Consider the following 21,672-nt stretch of genomic DNA (forward strand, 5'->3'; position numbering starts at 1 on the left):
GTGTGTACAGAATATCAGTATGACAATACGACACCCTCTGTCCTTAGACCCTCACATCGTACAAGGAAAAACTTCCAAAGAAAACCCAGTTTAAAGGGAAAAATGGGAGAAACCTCAGGGAGAGCAACAGAGGAGGGATCCCTCTCCCAGGACGGACAGACGTGCAATAGATGCCGTGTGTAAATTGAAAAGATAATACATTTGCAACATAGGTAGTCCAAATGTTTGGAAATGCATGTGTGTATAATAGGAAGATGAATCCACGAGGATATCCATCCAGGACCTATGATCCAGGACCACAGCCACGACTCAAGATCCAGCGCTCGCGATCCAGGACACAGGACCGCAGGATCATCCATGACTCCGGATCCCAGCGTATATAGACACCAAAAAGAAAGACATTTGGGGAAGCTGGGTTAATCGGAACATGAGTGTACACGGGTATAGACAGAGTATAGACATAAAATGGTTTATTACACTCAACCATTTCCTGCTCACACACAAACACACATGCATCTAAACTTGTGACACACACAAACACACACTGTCAGTGGAACAACAGGAGTCCTCATAAACACTGGCCTACATAATACACACTGTCCTCGCTCGGTCTAATCTAGGAGGTTCACAGGAAAACACCTAGAAATGATATTCTGGTCACTGGAGTCAAGGACCTTGGAAATAAAACCAGCTGTGTGTGCATCTGTTTTCTAGGCCCTGTTCCCTAAATACCCTTAAGCAAACCTCAGTGTATTTTGGGAACACTGGGAGGGTGTGGTTTTGGAGAAAGAAAAGTGTGTTGGGAAATAACTCACCCTGCCTATTGCTTGTTGTTATTTTCTCCAGGATAAATAATAACACAGTTTACAGCTAATCCTGTGTGTGAAATTGGGCAGTGGTATGAGTCTGTGTGTGTTTCTCTGAGTGTGAACCAGCGCTGGTTTCCCACTGGGGTAAAGAGGGGATTTGGAGGCTTTGAACAGGGAGGCTCCGTCTGTGTTTTCTTATCGCTGCCTCTGCATGGGGATTGTCTTTGAGAGTTACAAACAGTAACCATGGCTGTTTGTGGACATGCTCTAATGATGGGTTGTTGTTTGTCTGCCTGGATAAACGTCTTGTTTTCTCTCTCTGGTCATGCTTCTGATTCTTGTGCTGCGCACTCTGATACGTCGTCAAAGCAGGAGTTGTTACGAATTGTAGCTCCACAGTAAATGGACACCAAGGTTGTGTGAGGACATGCACAGTACTGTCTAAAAATAAGTGCACATGTTTCTTCCTACGAAGTGCTTTGAACTTCTTGGATTGAGTTTTATGCAGAATGTACCTCCTCTGGTATGTTAGCAAGACAACACAAGTGATCAATTCTGTTTATTTGAATTGATGTTATCAAAGAGCAGAATAGTTTGTCTCTGTTGGAGCAGCCAAAATGTGTATTTACCTTCCTTTCACTTTCTTTGTCCAATTTCCTTTTTCTACCACTGCCTCTATTACCTCTCTACCCCAGACTGTCCACTTAAGTTTTAATATGAAGGCCATTATTGACACTGTAAACTCATTAGCTCATGTAGCTACTGCACATAAAAAAAGCCCAAACCGGCATGCTTCTTCTTTATAGCCAATCTTAAATTGTCTGTATGGTGTAATAGCAAAAAGCAAGTGGACGATATGTCAGGAATAGTGTGGCTCAGCAGTGTAAGATGGAGGGAGGAGTGATGATCGTTATCGACAACGGCAAGCAAGAATCTTTCTTCCTGTTGCTAAAAATGTCTCCTTCGGGGGCAGAAATACATGCGCGCGCCATGCACACACACACACGCACACGCACGCATGCATGCAGGAACAGGGTTTTTTGGAGTGTTGTGCATTAGTCAGCTGGTAGTTTCGTGTTAGCGTACAAACACCCTCGGCTCTGAGCAAAACGTTTCCTGCTTCACATTCTTGACACACTGAGCCCACTCTCTGTCCTTGCGGCACACAAGGGCTTTGACACACTGGCACTAATACTTCCCAGTGTATTTGAAGTGGCACCTTTATCACGCTTATAAAAACATGAACGGTCCTGGAGTATGACTTCTCTCACTTTTCTTTCATGGTAAACTGCGTCACAGACTGTGGATGACAACCAAATTAACTCAGTAATTGCTTTAAATAGAAAATATCAGTACTTCTAGGAAAAGCAATATTTGAGTGGAGAGGGTGACACAGATCTCAGTGGAGGAACTGACTGAGGCTGGCTGCACAAACAAGCCTTCACATGCAAAGCAGGATGCTTCACTTCTTTAAGGTTGGATCTCTGAGTGGAAAACTTGTGAGTCAAGTCAAGTTGTAAAAGCCATCATCAATTCTACCCCTTAAAAAAAGGAAGGAAACACTTATTTTTGCAATCTTTTATATGATTTAATAATATTTGCAGTCTCTGACCTCCAGCACCCCCACTCACAAAGCAGCACTTTGCACTTATGTAACAGAGACATAGAAAAGGGATACAACTGGATAGAAAAGCATAGGAGTAAGGCCGAGAAAGAGGAGGGGGAAATAACTGAAGAGTTTTCTTCACTTAACCGTTCATTTCTATACACATCACATCTTCTTCCACCTCCCCCTACAGAGAGACCATTTTAGTTTTGGTGTTTGAGATCAAATAAGCTACATTAGTCCCTTTTTTCTTTTTGAGTGTCAAATCCCATGTGAAGTATCTCCTGGTTCCCAAAAACCATAACCGCTCAGATCACCAGATGATCCTGTCTCAGAGAGGACTTTTCACCGACTGTCACACTGACATATCTACAAACAAATTGATGTTGCAGCAGCCACACCCACACATGATTCATTGTAATGAAACCCTTATGCATTACATTACATGTTACATGTTAGACGCTTTTATCCAAAGCGACTTGCATACTCAATACTGAGGGCAATCCCCACGGGAGCAATTTGGGGTGAAGTGTCTCAGGGACACAACGACATGCTGACTGCAGTGAGGTTTGAACCTGTGCTCCCCTAATCCGAACACCTACGCACTAGTCCACTGCGCCACACGCCCCCCCCATAATGCACTCATGACATACACTGAACAAAAATATAAATGCAACACTTTTATTTTTGCTCCCATTTTTTCATGAGATGAACTGAAAGATCTAAAACATTTTCTATATACACAAAATAACCATTTCTCTCAAATATTGTTCACAAATCTGAAAAAATCTGTGATAGTGAGCACTTCTCCTTTGCGGAGATAATCAAATCAAATCAAGTTTTATTTATATAGCACATTTGTAAACGATTTTTGGTCGAGCCAAAGTGCTGTACATATAATAAAAATAGCCTACAGTAGAGACACTTTACAGCAAATACAACAGCACAGATTGTTCAGAATATCAGTATGAGAAAAACGACACCCTCTGTCCTTAGACCCTCACATCTTACAAGGAAAAACTTCCAGAGAAAACCCGCAGTTTAAGGGGAAAAAATGGGAGAAACCTCAGGGAGAGCAACAGAGGAGGGATCCCTCTCCCAGGACGGACAGACGTGCAATAGATGCCGTGTGTAAATTGAAGAGATAATACATTTTACAGCATATAGACCGAATGTTAGGAAATGCATGTGTCTGTAATAAGAAGATGAATCCACGAGGATGTCAGCAACAATCCTGTGGAACCCGATGAGGACGACGAGCATGCAGATGAGCTTCCCTGAGACGGTTTCTGACAGTTTGTGCTGAAATTCTTTGGTTATGCAAAGCGATTGTTGCAGCAGCTGTCCGAGTGGCTGGTCTCAGACGATCTTGGAGGTGAACATGCTGGATGTGGAGGTCATGGGCTGGTGTGGTTACACGTGGTCTGCGGTTGTGAGGCCGGTTGGATGTACTGTCAAATTCTCTGAAACGCCTTTGGAGACGGCTTATGGTAGAGAAATGAACATTCAATTCACGGGCAACAGCTCTGGTGGACATTCCTGCTGTCAGCATGCCAATTGCACGCTCCCTCAAAACTTGCGACATCTGCGGCATTGTGCCGTGTGATGAAACTGAACATTTTAGAGTGGCCTTTTATTGTGGCCAGCCTAAGGCACTCCTGTGCAATACTCATGCTGTCTAATCAGCATCTTGATATGCCACACCTGTGAGGTGGGATGGATTAACCTCGGCAAAGGAGAAGTGCTCACTATCACAGATTTGTGAACAATATTTGAGAGAAATGGTTATTTTGTGTATATAGCAAATGTTTTAGATCTTTGAGTTCATCTCATGAAAAATGGGAGCAAAAAGTGTTGCATTTATATTTTTGTTAAGACATTATGAGTACTCACAATATAAGCAATATGATCTACTTTCAGCGAGAGTACTGTACAGATGTTCTTGTGACGCCAGCTCAATGCAACAGTCCTGTGCTGTAACAACATGCTGGCAGACTTTGGTTGTACGTTCTGTCAAAAAGATATAAAGATATTTTGGTCTGGTAGTATAAGATTATAATTTAAATGTTAATTTTGGGACGGTTCCGGGAGGATGGGGAAAAAAGTTAGTCGAGAGCCCTGGTGTGTGTGTTTGAGCCTCTCTTTCCAACCAGTCACCCACACACCCAAACTGCTGCCAAGGAATTAACAGACATTACCAACATTTCCCAGAGTTCATGGGGGTGTGTGCTTGTTTGTGAGAAGATTGTGATTCAGTGGCAGCAACCAGGTCTCACCACCACCAACACGGAGGGTGTAAACAGAGACAAGGGGGCTTATTACATAATTACATATTATGTGTGTATGTATTGAAATCAAAGTGTGTGTGTGTTCTTCCCCCCCACTCTCTCCTTCGTCAGTGTTAGGACACACCTTCCTGCCAGGTATATAGGCTCAGTGCTCTCTCTCTTCTCATTACTCACACTTCTCTCTTGCTGTGTGTGTGTGTGTGTGTTTCAGTCTAAGATGCCCTAGGCGGGGAGAAGGGAAATGTAAATGGCTTCCAAAGTAAAAGATGCCGTGGTGTGGTACCAGAAAAAGGTAAGAGGCTGCACATTTCTTACATTTGCACTCTGGCATGCATGTCATTAAAGAAAGTAAACGCTATACTAATGTTAATGCTAGTTTTTAAAGTTTTAATTCTTACACTTTTGCAGCAAATGTTCTTTTAGATATTGTAACTGATTCCATCTAGGCTTCAGGAAATGTCACTATAGAGCCTGGCTTCATGTTGGATGGTCCACTTTGTTTATTCTGAAAAGGCAGTCTGTGTCTGCGAAAACAAATCATTCATAAACCCGTGTCTTTGCTGACGGACGTGCAGATGTGCGTTGATAAGAAACACCTGGAGAGGGGGGGCTGCGCTTTCTGTCTCCACATTAAACAAAACATCCTTTTTGTAAAGCATTTCAATGTAGTAAACAAAGCTTGTTTACAGAATTGCAATGGCAAAACAGAAGTATGCAAATAAATGAAATGTGTTAGACTCTTGTAGTATCGAATTGTAAATGGTAATAACTTTTATCTAAAGTAATCTTTAGAATTTAAAAAGAAAGTGACACCAAATGTGAACCTGCCCCCAGATCTGTTAACAATAATTGTATAGTGCAAAATGGATCAGATATGACCTACATTTTAAGTTTCTAAATCCATGAATGGACAATGTGATGCTCTCCGTGTCTCCTCACTATTTCAGAACTACTACCTCAAAGTAGGTAATACCTTCAGTACTAAATGACCTCAAACATATGGATGTATAGGCACCAACCTAATGTCACGTTATCCCTCTGTGGCACATTAAAGAAGCGGAGCTCAAATGTTAATATTTGTCCCTTAACACGTGCAAGTGATTCTGATTAGGTGTGCGCTCTGATGCACAGAGTTTGGGGACGGCCTCCTCGGTGGCACAGTGAGAATCAGCCCGGTTTAGTGTGTCTTCTTGTTCCATGGTCTCAGATATCAGATCCTCTGCTGGACTCCAGCGCTGCTCCCCCTGCAGCTCTCAGCTTACACCCCCCGTCTGTCTGTCCTCACTCGTCTGTCTGTCTGTCTGTAACCTGTCTGTCTGTAACCTGTCTGTCTGTCTCTCTGTCTGTCTGTGTGTGTGTGTGTCTGTCTGTCTGTCTCTCTGCCTGTCTGTCTGTCTGTCTGTCTGTGTGTCTGGCTGTCTGTCTCTCTGCCTGTCTCTCTGTCTGTCTGTCTGTAACCTGTCTGTCTGTAATCTGTCTGTCTGTAATCTGTCTGTCTGTAATCTGTCTGTCTGTAATCTGTCTGTCTGTAATCTGTCTGTCTGTAATCTGTCTGTCTGTCTGTCTGTCTGTCTGTCTGTCTCTGTCTGTCTGTCTGTCTGTCTGTCTGTAACCTGTCTGTCTGTAATCTGTCTGTCTGTCTGTCTGTAACCTGTCTGTCTGTCTGTCTGTCTGTCTGTCTGTCTGTCTGTCTGTCTGTCTGTGATCTCCTGCTTGCACCTGGCTGACGTCAACATGAGCTTTCACTGGAATCACATCACACTGTAAAATGACTCGCATGAGACTTTAATTAAAGGTGGAAACTGCTTTCTGCACGATATAAATGACTATTGTCTTTTGAAAAAAGTGTGTTTCCCGGCTTTGCTTCATTATTTTGGATCTTAAATTAATTGCAGGCAACGGTAAAGGCGGAAACCACTTTTTGAAATCTACAGAACTATAAGACTTTACTAAGGTTCTGGATTACAAACGGGTAAAACACGAGTGCCTTTTTTTAGCTGAGCTTGTCTGGGCAGAGAAGCACCAGTGACGAAAAGCGCTGAGTCATGAAAGAAAGAAAGCCTTCTTAAGTCGCAGATCACACCTGTCTGTCTTTCTGTTCCCCTTAGCTACCATAATGTAAAGGAAATAAAACAAATTAACTTGTTTCTGTTGGGCATCATAAACTGAATTTATTTTATTTGCCGTTTGGATTCCCAGGACAGGATGATTTATAAAAAATAAAATAAAAAAAGTGCTCAAATGTAAAAAACACAGCTAGAGCCAAACACCTGAAATCGAGCCAAATGAACAAACTCTGCCCTCAGAAGAGGATTGAGATGTGTACATTTGTTAAATAAGACTGTGGCTCCCCACAAGCTCACATGCTAGAAAAACCTGTTGTGTTTAATAGCCTTGACTTGTCTGTGTTGTGGTGAAAATCTGATCAGGAGAAATGTCATTTCTTTTGTCGTGTTAACGCAGTATTTCCATCCATCCATCTTCTCCCGCTTATCCGTGGTCGGGTCGCGGGGGTAGCAGTTCCAGCAGAGAGCCCCAAACTTTCCTTTCCCTGGCGACATCAACCAGCTCTGACTGGGGGATCCCAAGGCGCTCCCAGGCCAGCGAAGAGATATCAAATCAAGTTTTATTTATATAGCACATTTATAAACGATTTTTGGTCGAGCCAAAGTGCTGTACATATAATAAAAATAGCCTACAGTAGAGACACTTTACAGCAAATACAACAGCACAGAGTGTTCAGAATATCAGTATGAGAAAAACGACACCCTCTATCCTTAGACCCTCACATCGTACAAGGAAAACTTCCAGAGAAAACCCACAGTTTAAGGGGAACATGGGAGAAACCTCAGGGAGAGCAACAGAGGAGGGATCCCTCTCCCAGGACGGACAGACGTGCAATAGATGCCGTGTGTAAATTGAAGAGATAATACATTTTACAGCATATAGACCGAATGTTAGGAAATGCATGTGTCTGTAATAAGAAGATGAATCCACGAGGATGTCAGCTACAATCCTATAGATATAATCCCTCCACCTGGTCCTAGGTCTACCCCTTGGTCTCTTTCCAGCTGGACGTGCCTGGAACACCTCCCAAGGGAGGCGCCAAGGTGGCATCCTTACTAGGTGCCCGAACCACCTCAACTGGCTCCTTTCGACGCGAAGGAGTAGCGGTTCAACTCCGAGTCCCTCCCTGATGACCGGACTTCTCACCTTATCCCTAAGGGAGACACCAGCCACCCTGCGGAGAAAACCCATCTCGGCCGCTTGTATCCGCGATCTCGTTCTTTCGGTCATGACCCATCCTTCATGACCATAGGTGAGGGTAGGAACGGACATGGCCGGGAGACAGAGAGCTTTGCCTTCTGGCTCAGCTCCCTTTCCGTCACAACGGTGCGGTAAAGCGACTGCAGTACAGCTCCCGCTGCTCCGATTCTCCGGCCCATCTCACGCTCCATTGTTCCCTCACTCGAGAACAAGACCCGAGATACTTGAACTCCTTCACTTGGGGTAAGGACTCATTCCCTACTTGGAGTGGACAGTCCATCGGTTTCCTGCTGAGAACCATGGCCTCAGATTTGGAGTATTTGACATGTAGAAAACTCGACAACAACAGAGACAGTGCACATTAACATTAATAAACATTTCTGTAAATGCGCCAGAGTGGGCCTAGAGGCTAGATATTTGGGTGAAAAAAAACCTTTGAATCAGCCATTGTATAAGTTGAATCACATGCCAGCTAAGTTATTTCTTAAAAAAAATGTACTACAAGAATAAGCATACAATTCATGAGTCTGAAGGAGTTTTATTTGCATTGTCAGTCAGAAAGGTAAAGGACCCTCACCCCTTCAGACTCTAGGATGGCTCGGTGTATTCCTGCGTCATGTCTGCAGACAGGCTGCATATAGACTCAGTCATGTGTTGTTCTCACTGTCAGAACTCAATGTTACAGCACCACACACACACTTTGTTTTGTATAACTGTCTGACACATAGTGCTGACTACACTCCAGTCGGGGGCTTGTCAAGGATACAGTTGAGCTTAAGAAGTTGCACCGTCATAAATCAGCTTATAGCTTATTTGTGTGGTGGCTCTAACGCCCCGTCCACACTACAGGCATCGAAAAATGCTTTCAACGCTTCGCCCATTCATTTGAATGGGGTGACGTAGAAGATTTTGAATCTTCACCAAACTGCATTGTGGGGAGCATGGCTTTGCAAGCATCGTGAGCATCAAAAGTTGAGCAATGTTCAACTTTTGATGCTCCCGATGCTTTCGAAGCTGGCATCAGCCAATCAAATCCCGTTTATGCAAATCCCGCCAGTACAAGCGCTAGCCAATCAAACCGCGTGCAAGCTGGGAGAGCCAGACCGTAGTTCATTTCCTCATATTCCAAACGAGAAATTACGGTAGCAAATCACCCGGTTCTTTACGACCAGAACTATTTACCTGGATACAAACCGGAGGAACCAGGCATGGAGGGAGGTGGCAGAGACAGTGGGTGAAACTGGTAGGTTTTCGCCTGTTTGGGGAGTTTATATCCAGTTTACTTCGTTTTAACATTGCTATTGCTTTGTATGTCGGGGGCGGGCGGGAGATTCCTGATTGGTTGTTGGTTGCCTTGGGCGCGAGAAATCGCCAAGCCTCAGACACGCCCAGCTTCAAGATTTTTTGATGCCTGTAGTGTAGACGGGCCGTAAGGCTTTTTTAAAGACATTTATATCCTTGGTATGTGGGCGAGATCTGTCGAGGTTAAGACCTTACAGTCTCACACAGTAAGTGTGAAGAGTTTATTTATGGAGGACATGTCACATGACTAGAGAAGAGGAGACATCACAGGAATGATCAATTAGCTTCATATGTTATTTATATACTATATTGGTAGTTATGCACTGTATGCTTAAAGTGAATGGACCATGGGTATAATGGTAATGCGACCACAGTTGCTATAGGTTTAGCATCTAGACAGGGCTGAGGTCAATTCAGATGGATTTGCTGTCATCTTCCTGCTACAAATATTTCTCCTTAGTCAATTTAAAAAAATGTCAGTCTGATTTATAGCTCAAAGATGAGTTAATAATTGATAAATCAGACTGATAATCATTTTATTGTTTAAGTTGTTTTTTATGCCACGTTTTCATTGTTTCAAGCCTTTATGATATGAGGGCTTGGTGCATTGCTTTGTCTTATGTGATGGTAAACTAAATATCTTATCTTATTATTAGAGCCGGGACTCGATTAAAAAAATTAATCTAATTAATTAGAGGCTTTGTAATTAATTAATCGAAATTAATTGTATTTTTAATCAAATATACATATTTGACCTGAGAACAGTGAGAAGCAATTTTCACATGGATTTTACTCCAAGTGGTCTACAGTCCAAGTGCATGACATTAAGGATTTTGGGAGATGGCTCTGTGGGCCATCTAAGCTAATTTACAGATGGCCCTGAGCCCAATGGAGATTGCCCTGAAAAATGCACGCGGACGAAATGGCACGAAGGGTTTGGGGGGCCTCCGTCCCCCTAGAACATTTAGATTTGTGCAGGTCTTAGATGCTGTCTGGTGCATTCTCTAGACTGAATTATAAGATGAACCACCACAATATTATACAATTTCAATTGTATTCTTCATTTCACTTGTTTGTTTGTTCTTGTTTGTGTTTGCTCGCTTGCATGCCCTGCATAGCTATAAGAAATACTTAAGTTGTTGGTCAAGACACTTTCCATCTGATGAAGGCAAATGCCTTCCCAGATGGAAAAAAGTAGAAAACATTACATTCAGTTATAACTGCCAAAACAAACATTATTTACACTATTATGGCCCCTGTTAAAAATGTTTGTAATGTTAACTACTGTAAGTTGTTCGAACGAATGCCTCCTCATCCGGAAGCTGACCGAGCAGACTCAAGCAGCAGTCGAGAGGAGCCGAGCGCATCCGCGAAGCACATGTCAGAGTTCCCGTTAGCCGGCAAATCTAAATATCTTCGGTCAAAATAATTTCCCTTTAGAGCAATACCGCTTCAGTTGCGCCACTTATGTGACAGACAAGAAGAGTATGTGACAGACAAGAATAGTCAACTCTAATGTCTAACACTTAATGTGGAGAAAGAGATGTCCTGTATGGGTTGATTGTGCGTTGATCTGTTGGTAATGCCTCGGGGTTCCGGTGGGCATGTAAACAAATGCATAATGCTGCGCTATACTTTGTGGCCTCATCCAGTTGCATAGCGACACTTATTGTGTAGGTGTCTTTTAATAAGCAGGTAGTCATTAGCTAGAACTAGCTGGATCTGATCGATATGGACATAAACGCGAGTGAAGTCTAATCTGACGGGAGAGAGAGATCAGCTGCTGCTGACGAGTCGAGACTCGACACGCAGCTCTGCATGACCAAATGCTGCGGTGAGCGGAACAAAACACACACTTCAGGTTATCACACGTAGCTATTTTAATTACCTCTCACACGTAGCTATTTTAATTACCTCTCAAACTACCTAAACTAGTTATAGATATGTTTAGTTTTACTGTCGGGTCACTCATTACTGGATCCGCGAGCTGCATGATACTGGCATAATAGATTGCCCGATCGGGCAACCAGCAGGTGGGGCTTCATTGCCCGAGCTAAATACTAGATGGCCCCGGGCCATCGGGCAGTCCTTAATGTCGAGCCCAGTGAGTTGGTTATTTTCTCAGACGTGGACTTACTTATCCTGGCCCTGAAACCAGTCATCTGGTTGAGTGTGGGTTGGGTCAGGGTGTGGTTCCTTGCACTCGGAGTCGGGCTAACGTCCACGCTAGCTGCTACATGCTTTGCATTTAGGTGATACTTTAGGCTTGATGTGCTGCGGTGATATGCAAATTCTTTTTTGCATAATTTGCACACAACCGTGCTCTTGTCGACGCTTCCATCCGTCCGTTTTTTAAAACAAAATGTCCCATCCACGGGGCCGACCAAAGCGGTCTCATCAGCTTGTTCGTTCATGTTTGACTATTGTTCACCGTGGTTTGTTGTTGTTTGAAGTCCCATGCTGAAGTCATGAACGTTAGTTGGTGCTCCAGTATAATCGGTACGCCTGAAACTCATCCAGTGAGAAACGTTCCGCTGTGCAAAAATAAGTGCGATTAAAATGCGTTAATTTGTGTAATTAATGAATCTTAATTAACGCGTTAAAGTCCCGGCCCTACTTATTATATTTTGGGCTGTGGATCAAACCTTAAAACATTTTCTAAAATGTGAGAAAAGGATGGTGGAAATGTGCGGTTCTTGGCAGATGAATTGATAGTCAAATAAATAGTCATTAGGTGCAGCCCTGCCCTTCTCCTCATCATCAACAACACATACAGGACATTTACAGAGTGAGTGGAGAGATTTTTCAATCTGTCAACACACACATACTTGCTGAGCTAAAAATAGACCTTACACACACTCCAGCTACTCAGTGCGTTGCCATGGACACACGTAAAAACACAGCAGAAGGTTAATCTGCACGCCACAAGCAGCTGTCTGAACCCAAATCCTTTTTAATTGTTCTTTCCCCTTCATCTTTTTCAGTTGTTGAATCTTATTTGGGGTTTTGAGTTTTCATTTTCACTCAAATATTACATTCTCTTTTTATTCTGTGAAGAAATCACTTTTTTATGACTACATTTTTGATTGAAATTCTCAATGTGAGTAAGTAGGTCAGTTTGCTTTATGGCCTCGTCTATGTATTCAATTCTGGGGATTTTTTGGCTATCTATTTATGAGTTATAGTTCATTATTTATTGAAGGAAAATAAATATAATCCGGTAGTTGAACTCTTACTTTAAACCAGGGGTGTCAAACTCGAGGCCCGTGGGCCAAATCCGGCCCGCGACCTCATTTCATGTGGCCCGCAAGAGCTTGCAAAGAATATTATATACAATATGTGTAATTGTTGAATATTTGCTTTAAATTATTTGCCCTAGACTTTTGCTTTCAGACATACTTAATTATGAAGTTATTACAGGAACTGTTAGTAATCCAATGCAGAGCCAATAATGTAATATAATACATTATTTAATATATGTATATTTATATAGATGGACTGTCCACTCCAAGTAGGGAATGAGTCCTTACCCCAAGTGAAGGAGTTCAAGTATCTCGGGGTCTTGTTCTCGAGTGAGGGATCAATGGAGCGTGAGATGGGCCGGAGAATCGGAGCAGCGGGAGCGGTATTGCAGTCGCTTTACCGCACCGTTGTGACGAAAAGGGAGCTGAGCCGGAAGGCAAAGCTCTCTGTCTACCGGGCCATTTTCGTTCCTACCCTCACCTATGGTCATGAAGGATGGGTCATGACCGAAAGAACGAGATCGCGGATACAAGCGGCCGAGATGGGTTTCCTCCGCCGGGTGGCTGGTGTCTCCCTTAGAGATAAGGTGAGAAGTTCGGTCATCAGGGAGGGACTCGGAGTTGAGCCGCTCCTCCTTCGCGTCGAAAGAAGCCAGTTGAGGTGGTTCGGGCACCTAGTTAGGATGCCACCTGGGCGCCTCCCTAGGGAGGTGTTCCAGGCACGTCCAGCTGGGAAGAGACCAAGGGGTAGACCTAGGACCAGGTGGAGGGATTATATCTCTTCGCTGGCCTGGGAGCGCCTTGGGATCCCCCAGTCAGAGCTGGTTGATGTCGCCAGGGAAAAGAAAGTTTGGGGCTCTCTGCTGGAACTGCTACCCCCGCGACCCGACCACGGATAAGCGGGAGAAAATGGATGGATGGATGGATATTTATATAGAGGCGAAGTCCCGCCCTTCTACTTCCGCCCCATGGGACCTTATTTTTGAAAAATAATGTATTGAAGTCAATAGGGAGAGAAAGATTATCTTTCGATCCCGTTTGAATTGTGCCATGAATTACACATATGATGTTTGTCAATCTTAAAAAATAGTTTCCATGTCAAAAAAGTCACAGTTTGTCGTAAAACTGTTGAAATATAAGACTATGAAAAATACGCAACTAGAAAGACTACAAATCCCAGTGATGTCACAATTGTTTTCCTCCACTAAGAGATAGCTAAGATCATATAGATATAATCTATCTATATGGCGCTGGCTAAGATAAGATAACTTTAACAAGATGCCTGTGGGCTTAGTACCAGGTTGTTATCATACCAGCAATGGGTCTTGCTCGTTCTTTCGCTTCCCGTCTGATGAAAGGACCAGGAGTGGCTGGATCAAGTTAGCTACCTAGCTAGTAGCTAGCACGTTAGTTAGCATTACAGCAGGGGTGGGGAACCTTTTTCCTCTCAAGGGCCATTTCAATTTTTCCAACATCCTCCGAGGGCCGTACAAATGATTGACCTCTGCTTAAAAATACTAAAATCACAGCGCATTCATTTGGCCTTTCTTTCATGCTGTGCAAAGAAAAAGCAACCTCTTAATCCAGATATCTCACCATGACTCGTGCATGCAATGCACGGTTGTGGCATGACCACCAAAACAGAAAGATAGGGACACAAGATGTGTGCAAATGTATTTAGTTTCCTATCCATGTGAACTAGATTTAAGTGTGGGGGGGGGCTAACCTCCTCTAGGGGGGTGTTCTCCCCCGGGAAGATTATTTTTTAAATGTTGAAGTTAAAAGCATCGATCTGGTGCACTCTGAGAGCAACATTAAAAGATCTAAGGATACATCTCTCAACACCCAGATGAAACGGAACTGTAAACAGATTTTCTTTTTCTTTATGGATATTTTAAAAATCACTCCTTTCAAACTGTATTCTTAATAACAACTTTTTTGTACTGTCATATAGTATTGTATACCCGTTTACTTTATTCTCTTGTTTTTTGATAACTATAATGATCATATAAAGATGTGCCTTTACCTCACTGGTTGTAGAAAAAGCTTCTTATATTCGTTAGCATAGCTAGCTAACCAGATGCCAATAACAACAAAGTTATTGACTGTATGATCTGTATGACAGATGAGCAGATCGCCACTGGGCTTTCAACTAAAGACACAGCCACGCAGAAACTGCGGCATGTGTACAGCTCCTTATCGGTACTGCAATTTGTGGAAGTGGCGGAGCGGCGTTCTGGTGCTCTCCGTCAGAACTGCATCCCTGTCAGACGAGACATATACCACGTGATGACACGTTAGGCTCGTGATGTGTTCAAGGACCCTGACCTTGGTCAGGAAAAACAGTCACTCGCTTGTTTATTTTTTTTGCGGTCTAGATTTCTTTAATTTGTTTCTTTTTTGCGTGTGTTTATAAATTACCTCGAGGGCCGTAGCAAATGGTCTCGCGGGCCGTATACGGCCCGGGGGCCGGATGTTCCCCACCCCTGCATTACAGCCTTGTCATTTTCATTAGCCTTAATATGAAGTAACATTAAGTAACCCAAAATGTTAAACTGTAAGAGTAGTAGTCATATTTCGTGAACCCTTTGAAGAGTAGGCTACTGTCACCGGTGTGATCATTCTATAATACACAATTTAAGCCCGGGGGAGAAATGCTAACGCTAGCATCGGCGATCGCCGATCTGTTCTACTTCATGCTATCTGCACAAATGGTTGACATTAAACATTAAAAAGACCAGGCCGTTCAGAGAGAATCAAAGGAAGGCAGGCAGGCAGCTTTGCATGACATTCTTCTGGACGTGTTTCATTGTGTTGATAGTGAGGGTAGACAATCACTTTTTTGACAAGACAGTAGTGACGGCCATCTTGGTGATGTGTGTTGTTGTGAGAGTCTGCGAGACAAGAGATGTAGTTCCTTCAGCGTTTCACACAAACAAATGTGTTACTTCACAGTTTTATGACACATTTTTATTTTTTTACTTGTAAAATTATCTTTTAAATTGACTAACATCATATGTGTAATTCGTGGCAGAATTCAAACGGGATCGAAAGATAATCTTTCTCTCTCCATTGACTTCAATACATCATTTTTTCGAAATAAGGTCCCATGGAGCTCCCCCGGAAGAGGAGGGACTTCGCCACTCTATAGAGAAGCCAAGAATGTGCAAAGCTGCCATCAAGGCAAAAGGGGGCTAATTTGAAGAATCTAAAATATAAATAATACTCTGGATTTTTAACACTTTTTTGTTAACTAGATAATTCCATGTGTTCTTTTATAGTTTTGATGTCTTTAGTATTAATCTACAATGTAGAAAATTATTAAAATAAATAAAAACCTTCGAATGAGAAGGTGTGTCCAAACTTTTGACTGTACTGTATATTTATAAAGATACAACCGGCCCTTTGAGTGTAACAATAATGCTGATGTGGCCCGCGGTGAAATTGAGTTTGACAGCCCTGCTTTAAACTATGCAATTAATTTTAAACAGTTTCAGGATTTTTTGTCTAGCATTATATTTTGTATCATTCATTAAATCCTTGAAAATGTCCCATTTATTGCACACACCAGTCTGAAGTGAAAGTGTCCTTCTACACACACCAGCAGCCACCACACCTCGTCATGTACACAGGTGATGCCCACAACCAGGCGAGGCCTTTCTCCATCACAACCTGATCCACAGCGGAGAATACCATGTTTACAATCTGAAGGAAGTAGTGAGAAGTAAGACGTATAGATTATTGGAACCTAAAATAGATTTAGTTGATTAGTTTAACGTTGCCACGACCTTAAGAACGAAAAGGAAGGGGGCTTGACAGTGTTATTTATCCATTCATATTATATATTTATAATTTCTCTCAGCTGGATTGCGAGGTCTATACGAAGCTGGAACATTTACAAAAAAAGCCAACACTTCCAAATCCAACATAACAAAAAAAGCTAATCCTCATTAAGTGAAACTCCTACCAGCTAAATGAAGCTATTGTGTGCAATGCAAAAATACTCAGAAACAAGCAGTACTGTCATTAGAACCTTTTTGAAGCAATTCTCGAGTCCCGTTTCTATCCACCGGATAAAAGCAAGTCTAATATTTTCCGTACTTTTATCAGTCTCTGTCACCACCAAATCTAGAGGGAACCATCTGGATCTTTAGCAGATAGCACCTCCATTGTCACAACAGATGTACCCTCAGTCAGCCAATTCTGAGCAGGACAGTGCTCTTTTTCTCTTCTTTTTTTACAGCTTTTCCCCCCAACGTGCACCTGCTGCAGCTGGACAGCAGGCTGAGAGACAGAACCACACAATGCAGCTGTGAGCTGTGAAACAGAAACAATGAGCTGTGTAGAGCTGAAGGGAACTGCAGAGCTAGTCGATAATTGTCTGTGGCTCTGTCCCTACACCTTCCCCATCACAATGTCATTATAACATATTGATTAGAGCAGCTTTTAAATCAACAATCAAGGCTGAGCATGCTCCTCGACTATCTGAATCTCAGCTAGTCTGTAAAAACAGTTAGGCACTAACTGATTAAAACTCTGCTGACTCATTATTGACAGCTTAATGTGTAAAAGTGTATGATTGTCTACTGCAGACACACACACACACACACACACACACACACACACACACACACACACACACACACCTCCTCTTACTAGCAGCAACACCCCCTACAGTGCAGAGGCAGTTGTTATATAATTGTGTTGCTTCGCCAACATAATCCCCCTCTCTTTCCCTCCATGGATCATCCCTCCATCCGTCGCCATGGTGACCCCAGCACTGCCACAGCGGCACATTTGGCCTGATCTTCTTCCCTTCTGGTGCACCCTTGAGCTTGATTTTGTGGTTTGAAAAATGAAATGAGTTGGATTTTTCTTAGGGAAAAGTGTGGGCCAGTTCCCAAACAGTGAGGGTATTTGTATCCCTGGCAGTCGCTAAAGTTACCTTACAGGGAATCTAAATGGACAGAGGAACTGCTTTGTTGCCTAAGCACTCATTTATTTTGAGTAGGGGTGATCATGCAGATAGTGATGTAATCTGCAGTGTGTGTGGGGATAAGAGGATTTCTAGCACTGTAAATCCACTCGGTCAGATCTCAGTTACGGAATCACTGTAACTGTGTGTGTGTGTGTGTGTGTGTGTGTGTGTGTGTGTGTGTGTGTGTGTGGTGTGTGTGTGTGTGTGTGTGTGTGTGTGTGTGTGTGTGTGTGTGTGTGTGTGTGTGTGTGTGTGTGTGTGTGTGTGTGTGTGTGTGTGTGGTGTGTGTGTGTGTGTGTGTGTGTGTGTGTGTGTGTGTGTGTGTGTGTGTGTGTGTGTGTGTGTGTGTGTGTGTGTGTGTGTGTGTGTGTGTGTGTGTGTGTGTGTGTGTGGATAAGAGGATTTCTAGCACTGTAAATCCACTCGGTCAGATCTCAGTTACGGAATCACTCGTGTGTGTGTGTGTCTCCTCTTTCCTTCTTAATCTTACTGCTGTGTAGGGCTGCACGATTTGGGGATATAATCTAATTGCGTTTTTCTTACAGATATTGCGATTCGATTTGCGATATTTGTTTTTAATTTATTGTAAAATGCGGCCATATCTCCGGCTAGGAAGGTCGTATCAACGTGCTCCCGTCTCTAGCACCCCCACAGTCCGAGCTACGAGTGAAAGAACTAAACTTACATGGAACTTCCGTTGGGTTGCTTTAAAGTCAAGCTTCAGTTTAAGATTCACCCGGTGATAGAAACATGTGATGGAGCGTCACTGACCTGACTCAGAGGAAAGCTCCATTGGAAGCCATTTGGAAAGGGCAGGCACTTTCAAAAGCACTGAGCAGATGATTATCACCTTCTATCATAGACCACTTCTGATTGGTTAACAATGGCTGGTACGTGTGGAACACAGCACTTCTGATTGGTGTGGATGACTTGCACTCAAGAAGAAACAAAAAATGTAAAAAAAATCTCGATTTGAAATCGATGAATCGTTCAGCCCTACTGCTGTGTAGTCTGGTCATGTTTGCCCTCTGGCTGTCCTCCACACACACTCAACAATCCTCTCCAATCTTTGCGTGTGTATTTCTTAATAGGTTGAGTGATGTGGAAAATATGCTGTCAGCCCAAATGTCACGGAAGCAATCAGTCACTCAGACGTCAGATTTCATGCTAACGGAGGCTCAGATTAGACCATTTGTCCTAACCCAGGGGTCGGCAACCTTTTTGACCAAAAGAGCCATTTTTCCCCCTTTTCCACAACATTTTTTTGTCTGGAGCCGCAAAACATATTTGATAGCTTATAAAGTTGTATATATTGTTACATCAAAGACCACAACTTTTTTGCATTTATTATTTATTACATTATAGAAAACTGTTTAACTCTAATAATAAACAAAGAACTCTTATAAGGAGAATAAAATTAAAAAAAAGACACAGGCCTACTTTAAAATAAATTAAACACAGCACTTGAGGAGTCCTCTGCACATTTGAAGAAAATTAATATAATTCAAATGGGCCCACTTTGAAATAAATCATATAGCTGCACCCTTAAAAGAGTTAACTGATTGAATGAAGACTGAAGATCGTCAGCTGTCTTCCTCTTCCGTGTTTTCCCTCCAATACGTAAAGGCTGCAGCACCTTAAAACACCGGGAAACAAACGCAGTACACACAAACGTGTCACAGGTTATTTTGCAGTATTTGGCTGCTGAATGAAATCATGTACGCAGCTCGTGACGTAACCAGGAGTCTAGTGGACGTTATCAGTACTAAAAGTAAAACTAAATAAAATATATATATTCTTTTTTTAATTAATTACGTTGTTTATAAATTAATCTGAGGGCCGCAAAAAGAAGAGGTGCGGCCGCCGGGCAGCCATTTGCCCATCCCTGCTCTAAATGGTCGAACACTTTAAAAATCAAAGTTGTGCTTGAGATAAGGGTGAGACGCAGCACGGCTCAATGTGACTCACTGCCTAGCCCACACCTCCCACGGTGATATCCCCTGTTCGCCACAAGATACCAGTCATCAGGGCTATTCAAGTAAAAGCACAAACACTGACATGGTCCTCCATTAGTTTTAAGTATCTATGAAAGAGAAAAATAAATAATCGTGTCCTCCTTTCCTCATCAATGACCCCCCCCTTCCTCTCTTTCTGTGCATCGTTGATGAAGTCTCTTAAAGATGCACACTTTCCACTGGCAGGAACGCAGGGTGACCCAGACTCAAAGCCTTGCACACACACACACACACACACACACACACACACACACACACACACACACACACACACACACACACACACACACACACACACACACACACACTTGCATGAATACACTGATCTGCTGAGGTCAGATCGTCAGCTGATCCTGTTAAGTCTCTGAAAACACTCGCACTATGAGAAAATTAAAGAAACTAAATGATGTGACTCCCAGCGACCTTGTTCTCTCTTTCAATGTCATCAATGGAAGCAGAGGGTTATCTGCTAGTTGTGACAGTGAGGCCAGATACGCCTCAAGAAGCTGACTCGGATAAGGAAATATATGATGCATTATGATGTGATATGAATGATAATGGGACACATCGACGTCTGCACTCGCAGTGCCGCGGACTGTACGTAATGTTACTCTGATCCGGTTACTTATGTTGTGGCCGATTTTTAAGTAAGCTTTCTTAACGCTAATGTTATAATAGTCAGATTGCTCTGAAGATGGAGGTGATATTCTATTAATGTTCACGTTCACACAGTCGGTGATTTTTGCCGGCCGTCTTTCCTGCGACGGCAGCTTTTCTGTATTTCCTTTCTCCTGTAATATGACTTGATCGCTTTAAACTCCGCCCACTGAGCTCTGATTGGTCAGCAGGCGGTGCTTTCACTGAGTTGAGCTCTTAGCCTGCAACCTAACCTGCTCCGGACCAGGGGCCTATACTACGAATCAAGATTTTCGTTTAGCGAGCTAACTTCTGGGATTTCCGGTACTACGAAGCTGGTTCACTTTTTAGGGGTCTAGATAACTTATTCTGAACGGCTAGCCTGCGCCGGAGCAGGATAGGTTCCAGGATAAGAGATCAACTGTGCGGAGTTCTTCTTCTTCTTTGCTTTAATGGCGAATCGCTTCCACTTGGAGCATATCGCCTCTGTACTGTTGATTTATTTAATGTATAAACTGCCCATATTGTTCATGTAGAACAGTGTTCACGTAAGCCTGCACATTGATTTTATTTTTCATTGAATGTTTCAATCAGGATAAATCTATTCCAGGTTGAGGTAGAAACCATGGTGGAACAGCTGATAACAACAGTGTGCAGAGTTTACACTTTAAAGCGATCAAGTCAAATTACAGGATAAAGGAAATACAGTTTAAACTGCCGTAGCAGTTCAAATCACCGACTGTGTGAACGTGAACATTAATAGAATATCACCTCCATCTTCAGAGCATTCTGACTATTATAACATTAGCGTTAAGAAAGCTTACTTAAATATCTGCCACAACATAAGTAACCGGATCAGAGTAACATTAAGTACAGTCCGCGGCATATCACTTCATAATGTATCATATATCTCCTTATCTGAGTCAGCTGAGTCGTATCGCAACACATCGCAACACATTAAGTTGACGAAACACTCGAGTCAAATGTAATTAAAGTCAGATCGTGTCTTGGACGGGGCAGTGATATCATAAACCTGTTAATGTACGCATTCAAATACTTGCAGGTGCAGCTATGTGGCTTTGATCCTGGATAAAGTGTTTAAGTCATGGATGTTTAAAGTTTAACTTCTTCATATTTGACTAACATTATAGTTGACTTTTCATTCAGGAAGTATGACGCTGCGCTGTCAGTACGCTTCTCCATGTTTGTGATTGGTCGAATGCTCCAGGATATCACCCCTTTCATGTGAACGCGCACCTAACTAGATCGGACACGGCTGGCTTGGGCGATCGAGTTGATAGCCAGCGTTGTAGGACAGTTTAGCGAGAGCGGGTTTGTTTTGGATTAAGTCCACCGGATAACTCAAAACATATCCAGGATATGTTGAATTAGATTCGTAGTATAGGCCCCTGGAGTGGAGTGCACCAGATGGGCGTAAAAAAGTAGGGCTTAACTCTAACGTCGGGTTTAGCTACGTCCGACGTAGTGATTCGAATGTACTCCGAGTGCACCAAGCCTGGCTAGTCTCG

Source organism: Pseudochaenichthys georgianus, chromosome 23 (assembly GCF_902827115.2).
Source record: "Pseudochaenichthys georgianus chromosome 23, fPseGeo1.2, whole genome shotgun sequence".
Taxonomy (NCBI): domain Eukaryota; kingdom Metazoa; phylum Chordata; class Actinopteri; order Perciformes; family Channichthyidae; genus Pseudochaenichthys; species Pseudochaenichthys georgianus.